Raw genomic sequence first — 13,672 nt, forward strand, 5'->3', positions numbered from 1 at the left:
CTACGGTTTTGCAGAGGAGAATGGCGTCACTGTTTTGAGATTTGCCATATATTTGGGCCTTTTTTAAGGAAATGTAAATAATTTGTGCTTTGAGTTATGTTTATTTTTGCAACTGTTTTAGACAACGCACTTGCTTGTGTAGCATTGCTGTGGGTGTATTATCAATAAATAACATTATGTTGATTACTGACGTAAGTAAATGTCATGAGGGCAAAAGCATCTGGACTTTTTTTAAACAAATGTATGTATTTTGTCAACTGTATAGTTGATAAGTTCTAATGTTTCTTTCTTCACAGTGTGACTCCCAAGACATATGAGAAGAGTTTTAGAGGAGATTGGCTTAGCTTGTACTGCTCTATCACTACTCTGTGATATCAATACATTTCTGTAAGATTCATGTTCCGTTTTATTTATTTATGTGTCTTTAAGGTCCTACAACCATTTTTAACATTGACCATGACCTCACTGCAGCACAGATATTCTCATAACCCAGTTTGTCCTAAAAAGAAATATGTTCATACAACTGGGTTTAACAAGCTTTTTTAGAGAATAAAACCAGACGGACAAAGAATTGTAAAAATGACCTTAAGCCTCTGAGGGTTAAAGAGGGTAAAAGTGTTAGAGGGAACCATTTAAAAACAATTACAAAATTACTTTTTGAAAAAGTGAAAAGTATAAGATTTCTGTTCTTCTGTTTTGTTTGATATTTGTTTGTGCGTAGACACATAAGACACATTATGTACTGTATGTACATATTTCTGTTTGTAGGCACGTGGTGTGTGTGTGTGTGTGTGTGTGTGTGTGTGTGTGTGTGTGTGTGTGTGTGTGTGTGTGTGTGTGTGTGTGTGTGTACTGTGTGCAGGCACATATGCATGTGTGTATGTATGTATTTAAGTATGTATGTATGTCTGTATGTAGGTATGTATGCATTTATGTAGCATGTGATGGTATTACATGTATATACCGTATGTACTGTATATTTGTACATATTTGTATTTGTACTCTGCTTCAGCTGAAACCCATTTTGATGAGCCCATTTTTTTCCCTGTAATGATTGTGATTGGGACAATTTCTGCTGCTGCTGACTGAAAAAAAATTACTCATTCATTCATTCGTTAATTTGCTATAAAGTGCTTCCAAAAAAAAGGGAAATGTAGGAACACAAGACCAAAACTTCATGAAAAGACACAATCTGCCGCATTGTAACTGATATTTTTACAATGTCTTTGAAAGGAGAAAAGAAAATAAGTTTGTGGGACTTTGCTGCACTTTCAAAACAGGAGATGGATGACGCGCAATTGATCACACAATCTGACGTGCCTTAAAAATAATATCGTCTTGTCTGTAATAGATTGCACCCAAGAATCTTTGATACCCATCTCACACATTTTGACATGCAATAAACTTATCCCACAGTGTATAGTGGCCTTTACGCTACTATTTTGGCTCCCATGGTAACAATTTAGAGCTTACGCAATGCCTGCGTGACACGGACGTCTGATTCGTTGAAAACGCGTGCATGCTAGAAATAAAACCAACGTCTATTTTTCACGTGACATGCGAGCGTGTTGGAAGCGTTTCCAGGCCAGATAGAATAGAAAAAGATGTTTATGTCATTTTGACACAAATACATATTAATAAATGATTTGTTGATATTTGAAAGTCACTAGGTTTGGACATCAATGCAGATATAAATGTAAAAAATAAATAAGTAAAAATTAGATTTTCAAACATTGGAACTATCATACAGAACAAAATATTCTGGAACCTATTTTGCCGTTAATACTGCCGACATAGTCTTGCTTTCAACAAATTAGTAGCCTTAAAAAACCATGAAATAACTGCCCTTTAAAAGTAAAATGTGCCTGCGTCTATGGGAATTTAACATGAGGGGGTGTATACTTATGCCCCCTGTATTTTAAGGAAGAACATTTATTTATTTACCATATATTATTCATTCACAAAGAAAATTGGTGTCCTTAAAAGTTTGGATTTTCCTATTTATTTTTATTAAGGCATTAAGATCAATTTCCAAAAGACAATGTTATTAGATAGGGCAGCTTTAGACATGAAAGGGGAGAGAGACGAGGAACGACACTCAGCAAAGGGCCACAGGTTGGAATTGAACCTGCGACCAATGCATCAAGGACTAAGCCTCTGTATATGGGCGCATGCTCTACCACGTGAGCTACCCAGGCGCCCATTTATTTCTCCCTATGTGTGGAATAAGGGTGATCCAAATCTGTGGGTGCTATGTCCCGTGATAGCCCTCCCTGTACGTCACCTGGCAGCAACAGCGCCGCGTCAGACCAGTTTCTGGTGTGTTGTACATAGAAAAATCCACGCAGATGCCACGCTCGCGCGAAACCGCCAGCGGCTAGCCGACTTTAGGCTGAAAACCACCTATCAGCATGACTATTAAAGATGACTGACTGACAACCTGTGTCACTGTTGATTTGACACTTTTGCCATAGGATCCAGTTGTGGGTAAGTAAAAAAACATTACTTTTGAGTATTTTTTTTCTACCTGCTCCAGTGGCAATTCACCCAGCTAACCCTGTGCCCCCACCGGAGGGAATTCCATCTCTGAAGAATAAATAAAATATATTAAAATGAAGATATTGGAGACATACTAGAGAGCCAGTGCCAATATGTTTGAAAGACAGAGCAAAGGAAAAGATGATGCTGTTTACAGTCCTCAGGCTGGATCAGATCCACCCCCTGCAAAAATTTCACTAATGAGTACATAGACATTAAATTTTGGAAAGGAATCCATACCAACAACAGCCTGCAGAGACCAAAATAAAAACTGTTTGTAAAGTTGTATTAACTTAAAGTTAGTCAGCCATTTTGAAGTCTAAACCGCGCATTAGGAGAGAGGGCACAGTGGTTGCCAACGTTTGTCTCACCCTTTTGTGGAAAACAAAGACTAAAACAAACAGCATCTGATAGCCAAGGCAAACTGCACAGCCCACTTAGAGCCGGGCTCCAAAATGCCGAGGTCTTCTCCTTTTATGTTCTCTGCTCTCTGCACTTCAAAGTTGCTCTCTCATTACTCCCATTTGAACCCGCCTGACAAGACACTCGGCTGGCTCTCCACTCCAGCTCGGCTTTGTTTTCCACCGCCCGCTCACGCCGCACCATGTCCAGATGGAAGCGAACACGGCACGAGCGTTTGCACCCTCTGCGGCGGTTCAGACATCTGCGCCGTACTTGGTCTTCACTTTGAGCACGCGTCCTGGCTTAAGAAAGCTTTGATACTTAAAAACAGCAGGCACAGAGCCACAAGTACCAAGAGTTGTATGTAGAGCAAGAACAATGATGCATTCGTACAATCAACCAATTAGCATGGAAATGGAACCAGGACAATTGTTACCCCCATGGCACTGCTTGGCAAATTGAAAAACGAGCCAACTGGAGACGCTAGCAGCATCCAGGTGGGACTAACAACCACAGAAAACTCTGAACAAATGAAGTGCTATTTAAAGAGCGGCGAAGTGGCTGAGGTTTCGCCGTGCTGATGTCACGTCGTGGAGACGAAAGAGGAGACTGAACAGGAAGGAGAGAGTGAGAGATGTGAAATGGAACAACTCCCAGGGGCATGAGAATTCATACAAAAAAAAGGGATTTTTGAAGAAATAAAACAGCCATTAGTTGTGCAGAACGTGGCTGCTGACAATGAGGAAACCATTTATTCTTCAGTGTGTGACTGACCCTCAAAACTGAATGGAATGAGCCCTGTGAGGAACATCCAGGGGAGGAGTGTGTGGTGTGTGTGTGTGTGTGTGTGTGTGTGTGTGTGTGTGTGTGTGTGTGTGTGTGTGTGTGTGTGTGTGTGTGTGTGTGTGTCATGGAGAGGTTACACAATAAATAGGATGTAGTCAGTTGTGGTTAGTTTATGTGGCTCACTAAAATAGCCTCCAGGTACACATCTTCATGAGGAACAGGGAGAGTTCACTTCCCCCGGAAATTATCTAGTGTGTGTTCTACTCTAGGCCCGTCTGCTGCAACAAATTACATGTTTTTTATTATATGCAATTTTCAGAATTAAACTGGATCTCAGCTGTCATTGAAACAATAGGGTACACACTTGAGTATGGCAGTAATGCCTGCTGTGTTAAAGATAACAAATCAGCCTGAAGTATGTTAAAAAATGACAAACTAAAAGTCAAACTGAAAGGTGCAGACGAGGTTCCCTCTATTTGAGGAACATGATCTGCCCTGACTCACATTGTGTGATGTCTTTGTAGATCCTTGGCCTGGTTCAGATGACGGATTTTTTTTCTAAGTCATCTGGCGTTGATACCTCTTGGTGTCGCTGAGTTCAAAGTTCAAAATTGGTACAACAAGGCTCGGAAAATATTCAACATATTACATGATGCCAAATGACTGCAGGTGACAAATGCATGTAAGGGGTGAAAAAAAGATTGTTGCACTGTTGACAAATTAGAAGAGTTGAATTTAAAGGACATTTAAAGGAGACATCTAGCTAAGTGTTTCTACTAGAACCTGCTAACATGCTTTATTTATGTTAAAAAGACAATTTAAAGTCAGATACCATATCTTTTATCCCAAGACAATCTCACATGTAACGTCAAAGACTGATATAATGTGTAAAGACCGGGGATCTTGCAGGTTTTCTGTTCTAGCGCACATGAAGATGAATGTCGGAAGTAGAGGTCTGCTTTTATCCGCCGATAAAACGTCAGCCCTCCCTCTTTACGTCTAGCTTAGCGCGTCTCCACAGCAACCGTAAAAAACATTGGCTCTAGCCGTTGTTCCCGTTAGTGCTGGAGGGAGGGCCACCATTGGTTGTTGACAATGTTCACGTAATTTAACAACACTACCAAGACTTAAAGTGCCCATATTATGAAAAAAACACCTTTTCTGGGTTTTGGCGTGCCATGTGGAGTCTCTGGTGCTTCCACACACATACCCACTTGGAAAAAAAAACATCCATGGTGTTCTGAGTGAGATCCGGTTTCTGAATGTCCTCTGTCTTCAGTCTCCGGGTGAGCTGTTCAACATCTGCACGGCTTTCTACGTCACTAGAGACGAGGTGACTAACCGTAGCATACTAGCTCGTTCTCAATGGCAAAACACTGCTCCAACAGCCACTAGTTGATCATAATCTCCAAAAGAACTACTTCCTGTTCCTGTAGTGCAGGTATTCCACATGTGGCCCTTGTCTAGAAGAAGTCTCCCAGCTGATCCTGCCTTGGACTGACCAAAGCTGGAGAAAGAGTTATCTAGCTGATGGGATCTTACCGAGCTACTGAGCATGTGCAGCTCCCAACAAAGATGGTATAGAAGTGAGATGTCTCACTCTGTAACTAAAACAAAGACCTAAACACAAAGGGTGAAAACAGGATCTGCAGCAATGTGCAGTACAACAAAATTATAGTGTTTTTTGAAAATGAAACCATGGAAACCTAATTTGTTCAACCTCAAAATACAATTATGAAGCTGAAAATGTGCAAAATATGAGCTTATGACTTATGACAATATCAAACACGTTTGATTTTGTTGGAATATCAGGACGGGAAACAGACGGACTCAGAGTTTTATGACCACCTTACACCAAAGGATTGAGACAACTGGTGGGTGCCCCAGCTGCAGCAAGCTTCTTATGATTTCATTCAGATTTTGGAAAGGTTGGCATAAGATGCTCTGTTGTAGGGCCTGTCCCATTAAGACCCCCTCCCCACAAGGCCCACTCTGCTCTGATTCGTCAGCATTTCCGGGTTTCTTCCACTACTCTGCTCTCACCTTCTCTGTACTAGTGCCTGGAGCAGATCACCATATATCCCTCATGTTGTCCTGGGGTCAAATCTGACAGGTTTCCAAGTTTTGTTTTACATCAGAAATATGGGAGGTCCAAAATGTAAACAAGGTGACAAAACATTGGGGGGAAAAAAGCGTAAAAAATATTGGAAAAAGTGACAAAAAACTATGAAAAAAACCACTGGAAGTCAGCGTCAAAAACTTTGGAAAAACAGGCTACAATGTCGAAAAAGTGACAAAACGTCAACAAAAGGGACTAAGACATTGGAGGAAAACAACGATGAAAATGTTGAAATAACCCCAATAAAACGTAATATTTCTTTTGAAAAGCAACAAAACATTGAGATGGGGACAACAAAAGTGTTGTGGGTTACAAAAAAAAACATACCAAGCGAAAGCGTATAAAGACTGGTTGAAACCAGAGAATCAAAAGAGTGAAATTTGAATACCACAATAGTTCTCCTTTAACATATTTAACCTCTCCTCGCTGTAGGCTTTATGTTAATGTGACAGCATTTCATTCAGAGTAGTACCATATTGAAAGGTTTGCCCTCTGGATCAACGGATGTACATTGCCAGAAGGAGCCTGACAAGGATGTGCCTTTCACAAGAAAAAGAACGTTACTTGTTTTGGTGAATGATTGCAAAGATTAACAAAGAATATGTTTAGGACATTTTCTCTCTAACTGGGACATTTTGGGACCAATTGGTGGGATTGCTGTGGACGAAGTACACACAAAGATACACTGGTAAGAGCTAATGATGTGTAACCATGTATTAGCTTATTTAAATAGCTCATGTTACGGTATTGTGTCAACAGGTAACTTCATTAAATTGTAAATGTGTTTTCTTTTGTGGGGTGTAAATGTTCTACCAAAACAAGTATTCAAAAACTACTATTCTACAATGTAAGTGTGTAGGAGCAAGAGCTTACTCCACAGCGCCGTGGAGATAGGTCTGGCAATGCGAGACTAACGTCAAAGTGACTCACCAAGATGAGTGTCAATTAAAATGGCGAACAAGCTAACAAGATAAAGAAAGTAGTATTTAAGAGTTTTAAAAGAATGAAAATCTAAATTATGGGGGCCATGCATAGTGATTCAATGGTAGATTAATTTCAAATGACAGCAAAATTGACCAATCATATATTTACTCCCAATGGCCGGGCCTTGTTGTTGCTTTGGGGGATGCTAAAATAGCTAGCCAGCTCGTTGGTTCATGGTAGAAGCCACAAGCAATGTTATCGCTGGCGAGGAGGAGACGGAGGACTTTTTATAAAAAGTTGGAGATAATCGGCAAAGAAAGACCTTCACCAGAGCATAATTTGTAGCTGAAAGCCATCGAGAGGCATTTAAACTCTGGCAATTACACGTGAACTTTGTTTTCAAGTAATGCGGGTAAGTTATTCAAAATCTAATAGGACGCTGAACCGGGGACCGGCTTTTTTCTCTGACGCTTTATTGTTCTGACCTCTCAATAACCCGAAAAATTCCAAATTAAAGGCACAACTTGCCCCTGGTGCGGGGCAAGTTGTGCCCCAAGACCACAATTTATTCCAGATCCAAAGTTGTTGTTCTCAGGGATGCACCACATCTTGAAATTACATCCTTAAGTTGAAGGCAGTTCTGTCATAGCCTCACTTTACAGTCACTTTGAGAAATTCTGGCACAACTCACCCCACTTGCCCTATCCACGTTTACTCTAGTTCTGCATAATGGCAATTTTTCTTGTAGAGAATACAAGTCTGTGAGTCGGGCAGCAAGATTCTCCACCTCTGAGTCATGCCCGGTGTGGTATGACACGTTGGGGAAGACAGAACAAAACTGTGGCACAGGCGGAACGCAGCACATACGCACCCGGTGGAAAGTAGGGGTAAGAGAGGACATGGTAAGCTAGGCTGGTCGTTTTCTGGGAGGGGGAGGTCAAATGGCCAAGGTTTATAAGTCATGGTTCACTTCTGGAAAACTCCACATGTCAGCAAAATGAGGCAAGATGCAAATTAGTCTTTGTCAGAAGTTGATGCTTCTGTCACGGAACTCGCAGAACCAAATCCAGCTGTTGTCGTTGGATCTTAAGCGTCTGAATCAACGCTTCCCAATCTCAACAGTAGGCTCCCAACCCAGTCCGGGGTTTGTCATCTGTGGGATCGGCGAGCGGCGAGGAGAATCTCTTCTCGCCCCTCTCTTGATCTACAGATCGGGAGCAGGCAGGCAATTTCTGTGCTGACAGGCAACGGCGGTCCCTCTGAAGAGGGGGAATCACACTTTGTAATGAGCCATCTTCCCCCAAATAGACTCAGGAGGATGGGCAGAAGAGGTAGCAGTGCCAGAGCTGACACAGGGTTATGACAGGAATTAAAATACCCCGCTACGAGAGGAACATCACAAGTATGATAATGCTTCTTTGCTTCAGTGTACAATACCTGTCAGTACCACAGTCTTTTAACTTCACATTCAGTCAGCTAGTGCACTGTGACACAGCCAGGATCACGTTCATTTTACACTGCCGGCAAATGTTACAAATCTACAGAGGTATTTATGTTCAGTCTGATGCCAGGACCTACTGTGTGATCACATGTATACTCAACTTATTTTTCCCAGTTTACACTGACTGTACAGCAGCCTCTAAATATTAGATGTGGAAATGATGGTTGAGTTAATTCAGTGGTAAACAAGGAAAAGAAAGCCGTGAATTAGTCATCCAAGACGCCCCTGAGGCAAGTGGATTACTCAAAAAAAACAAAAATGTGAATCCACACGGGAGCGCTTAAAAATTCACAAATTAATTATTGGCAAACGCTATGAGGTCCTCATAAGTGGCACAGCAATTAGTTCTTCTGTATAAATGGTTCATGCATTTGTTTTCTCATTTGTCGAGAAGGATGGACTTTAATTTTGTTTTTTTTATGGCATTGCTTGAAGAATGAGTCTTAATAAGCAAAGTGGACACTATGGCAGACTGGAAAACTTCACAAAATGTGAATAGAGGTTAGACATGGTCTTGAGGAAGTGTCAATTAAAGACACTAAGGGAGACACTTTAGGGATATGTATTACATATGACTGAAAATACAAATATGATTCAATAACTGATAAAACTGAACAGATACAAAACAATTATTAAACTATATTCACATAAATATATTCCAAATGTGTTTGTTTCTTTCTAAACCATTAGGATTAAGTGGGTAATCAAAGGAAAAAAACAAGGACAATGTCAGTCCTTTTGCATTACTAGTGAGTAAAAAAACAGCCTTGAAAAGACATTGAAAGACGAGCCCTTTACATGGCAAACTGCAGGATTCAATTCAATGATTAAAAACATCTCGATGAAACGCACGGAGGAGAGCAACCTGACAGAACACCTCATTCTATCTACAATTTTCACTCAGGACTTAATTATGACAATCTGAGTTCCACGTGTTAATCTTTTCTCTCCAATCATGCAGCAATTAGTGTCATTATGTGCACAATGAGTGCATGGCTATGTTCTGTGACTAATGAAGGGTTTCACTTTAACCTTATCGCACAGTTGTTACTATTTTTGCTCTATAAAATAAAGACAGAGTGAACACGAGTAGCATAGAGATCCCAGTGTTCCGTAATGCAATTGTTCAATAAGTCGCATTTACAGAAGGAATTATAATCAGGTAACTGAAAAAGGAAGTTTTCCCTTTTCTACCACAGTAGGTTGGCATAGCTCATGTTGCAGGTTTGATTTGTGCAATTTGCTTGTTGGTAATAAATATTTGAACTGTTATCCATTGTATTTGATGGTGTTGGATATCGGAAAACTGAATATAATACGAAAAGCAGACACTATTTTACAGTGTTTTTGCAATGACTCTTTTTTCCCCCACAATGCATTGCACGACATCACGTTGGGGAGAAAACAGAGCAGCCGCCTTGTATTTGCCGCTGGTCTAATGTGGCTTCTGGTCTTTTAATATTAACAGTCTATGGTCTCGCCCGAGTCCAGGTGACTTTATTATGTTTATGATAATATTGGAGGGAAAGTGAAACACAGCTTAGACGGGGATATTGTTTGGCTTTTCACAAGTTTAGACAGCTAGCTAACGCTACGCCGCCGGACTATTCCGGAAACCCTTAAAATACGAACATTTTTACCAGGTTTGATGCCAGCGCCAATTTTTGGTGAGTTTTTGAGTATGTTTAGCCTCTCAAAAAGGCGATTCACTTTCAGGAAGAAAGAATAATTCCTTTCAATACGGCCTTCGCCACTGTTATATAAGGGTCCAGTAATATAATAGGGCCCATTCTGACAAATACTTTTAGTTTGATTACATCTAGCTGATACTTGATTGTAGTACTTCAAATTAAATATTTCTTACCAAATTGAACATTACAGGCAATTTTAGCAACACAATACAGTACACTTAACTTTTTTTTTTTCCTTCATCAACAACAAAACAAATGTTCAAATTAAAAACTAAAAGGGTCACCCTGTGTTGAGCTTCGTTCAACAACCATATTGACTACATAGAAGCAGAATAAATACACCGATGCACATCAGTACGTTTAAAAGTATTCTAAATCAAGGCCTTGAATGACAGGAGTCCATCTTCTCACAAACACAGGTACCTTCAGCTGTAAAACAGCAGTCATATTTTCCATTGTGTGGACCTGTTTAATTTTTTGTTTCCACTGGGCTACTGGTCTCATCCAATTAATAGTAATCATTTTTCTTGCGCCCATTAACAAGATATGTAGCATGTAGCTTTGGTCCTTAGAAAGCAAGTCTTCAGGTATTCTCTCCAATAAGAAAAAAAAAGGGCCCAAGGGGAAATCCATCTCGAAGATTTTGTCCACTTCCTCTTTAATGTCTTTCCAGTATGTCTGTATCACTGGACAGTCCCAGAATATGTGGGCATGGTCCAAATTAAATATTTCGATAGTGTGGCATTACTACTTTTACTTTAGTAAATGATTTGAATACTTCTTTCATCACTGGGGAATGGAAACATTCAAACAGACACACCGCCACACAACTTTTGTCAGACTTATAACTTAACCTGAACTTCGCAAAATGCCTTCAGTCACTGACCTTTAATATATCCATATAATGCCTTTTGCCAATATGTGGTTATTTTCCAATTGCAGGATTATGTAATCTTAATATTTGACCTAAGTAAGAGCAGCGTGTGTGTTGTGTCTGAAAGAACTATGGATTTGGATGTGTACCCTTGAATGAATAATGTTAAACTGTCTCTGAAAAATATGTTTATTTTCATTAAAGGTCCGTACTTAAACTGTGTTAATAAAAGAAGACTGAGAAGGTTATCATAATCACGTATACACAATACAACAGTAGGGGTAAGCTAAGAGTTTGGCTGGTAAACAAAATCTTGCAGAAAATGACAGACAAAGTGACATTTTTTAACTTGTGATATAACTTCACTACACACATTTCACATGGTTTATTGATTAATAATTTGCCCTTGCTAAATAATAGTTATGTGTGCCCACGACAGCCAAAGGTGTGGTGCGTGTGGTAGATTCCTAATGAACAGCAAAGTCTGCAAACTAGGACCCAATCAATGCCAGCTGATTATCAACAAACAAGGCCATGCATCATTGTAGTTACTATGACCTAAACATGTATTGGCTTCCATCACAAAATATGACACAAGAGATACAAAACAACAAAAACACAACATTGAAAATCATTAATATTTAAAAATACTGTTGGAACTATTGTTCCATTTTTACCTGAAATACTGACTACAGCAAAGCTGCTTAGTTGACATGAAGTATCATTCAGAGCAGAGATCTTCAACAGGGCATCCGTTTGCTTCAAGGGCCCTCAGAGTTACTGCAAGGGGGGGCATAAGTTATTGTATAATCATTTAAAATTGTTAATTTCGCTACTGACTTAAGGCTGCGGCGGACAGTGCACATGCCGTCCGTGAGAGTCATATTGTTTTGGGGGAAATGACATGGCTGATAGCTAGCTTGTCATGGCTAGCATTAGCTTTGTGACTATAAATACCTCCCGTCGCTAAGCATGGCTAGTCTAATCTAAGGTCTGACCTATTTACTGGAGCAGTGTACCGTGTAAAGTTTGCATTGCATGATAACCTAATGGGATGGGAATGATTTTTCCAGGTAACAGTCAAACCCTCAGGTGTTAGATGTTGATTGTAAAATGCATTAAAATATAGAACTAATAGTCTTAAATAATGTTATTTGGCAAATGAGTATGGTAAAAGTGGGTTTTGCCTTATGTTAGACTGGGTAACCCCCCCACACACACACACTCTGCCGGTGATTTGATTTCTCCCTGCAGCTTGGTTTGGAAACCTTCACGTTTAATTCTCCTGCTTTAGTTCACAATTGTGTGGAAACCAATCACAAACTGGCTTATCTACCTGGCGTGCTATTGGATTGGGTTTAACATCATGACAATAGTGAAGCGACCAAGCAGCCTTTTGTTTATAATATAGCGGCTACCGAATGCCACCAAAGCTCGCTTTTACGTCACCCAGATCGACTGTCCAATCGGGGCCAGAGTCATTTGAACAATGCCCGTTGGTCCCGCCTCTTGTGCGGAGAAAATCCAAAGCTGACTCCCCAGACCAACGCTCAATCTCAGATCTATTGAGCTCGGCTTGGTCTGGTGTCAGCCAGGCTAGGTTTTTATGTTTTCCAGTATTAGGTAATTAATGAATTTCCTGATAATGGACCCAAGTAGCCCAAAATGTTCTATTTACAATGCTATAAAACAGAGACAAAATGCAGACCTTGACATTGTCAAAGCTAGTATGACTTAATACTCAAATTGACCTGAAAGAAAATGTCAGTTTGAAAAAAGAGTTGCCTTACTGCTCGGAACCAACTCAGTCTACACTCTTTGCAGTTGGAAGATACATCATTGGTGAAAATATCCTCGAGGTGTAGAAGTCAAAAAAGATTATTCTGTCTGAAGTACTCTCGCTTGCCAACTCACATGTTCAACATGGCTGAGGTCAACAGGGAAATCCTTAACTTAGTCGAGGCGTATGAAGAATGGCTCTGTTTTCTTTAATGTTAATGAAAGTACTGCTTTGTTGGTATGCAAGGAAAGGTGAACCACACTTGTTGCCCCAGTAACGTTAACTTCATGTGGCATGTTGGCCCCATTCTGCTTAACTCACAGCTTTCTTAGCTTTCTCTTATGCAGAACTACAAGAAAATCCCTCCAGTTGGACACAAATGGATCTAGAGTCCATATTTACAACGTAAAAGTATGGATGGGTCTCGAGACCCGCTTCTATTAAGGAACGGGTTCCAAATTTCAACTGCTATTGAGACTAGAGGGTCATATAACGTTATTCTCAAAACAGATATGTGCGTGAACCAGAGAAATTATTTACGAGCACAGTGTTTGCATAAAGAAAGTAGGTAAAGACTGGTTTCTCCACCGCAAATCATTCAAAACATTAGTCACACGAAGGGATTGTGGGACTCTTAATCAGTAGAGTCGAATAAAGGACTTAACACTCTGGGCCCTGAGGCCATTTTTACAGTTTAATTTCCGTCTGGATTTATTTTATAAAAAAGCTTGTAAAACAACAACCCTGTTGTCTACAGTCAAGATATGAACATCATTTTTTTCAGGACAAACTGGGTTATTGGAATATTTGGCTTGCAGTGAGCTCACTTGCATGTTAAAATGGTTGTAGGGCCTTAAAGATAAATAATAATAAATGAATCTTCCAGATATGTATTGATATCACAGACTATAAGTAAAACCTAAGCCATTTTCCATTCTAAAACACTTCTCATATGTCCTGGGAGTCACACTGTGAAGAACTAATCATTATACTTATACAGTTGACAAAATACATGCATTTTTTTCCAAAAAAGTCAAGACGTTTTGCTCTCATGGCA

The sequence above is a fragment of the Etheostoma spectabile genome, chromosome 2, assembly GCF_008692095.1.
Source record: "Etheostoma spectabile isolate EspeVRDwgs_2016 chromosome 2, UIUC_Espe_1.0, whole genome shotgun sequence".
Taxonomy (NCBI): Eukaryota; Metazoa; Chordata; class Actinopteri; order Perciformes; family Percidae; genus Etheostoma; species Etheostoma spectabile.